Source organism: Eimeria tenella, genomic scaffold (genome assembly GCF_000499545.2).
Source record: "Eimeria tenella Houghton genomic scaffold, Eth_scaff2373, whole genome shotgun sequence".
NCBI classification, from domain to species: domain Eukaryota; phylum Apicomplexa; class Conoidasida; order Eucoccidiorida; family Eimeriidae; genus Eimeria; species Eimeria tenella.
Genome location: NW_013542235.1, coordinates 1 through 225, shown reverse-complemented (window position 1 = coordinate 225; position 225 = coordinate 1).

Here is a 225-nt window from a genome sequence, read left to right as displayed (position 1 = left end):
AGCCGCCGCAGCAGTTGCATGCAACAGCAATGGCAGCAGCAGCTGCTGCAGCTGCTGCTGCTCATGGGGTAGGGGGTCCGTCTGCTGCTCAGTTGACGCATATCCTTTTTCCCCTTCTGCTGTAGCAGCATTTGGGGCCAACACGAACTGGGGTCTGCATCGTTTGCTGCTGCTGCCGTTGATGCAGCAGCAGCAGCAGCAGCTGGGCTTGCTGCTGGGGAAGCT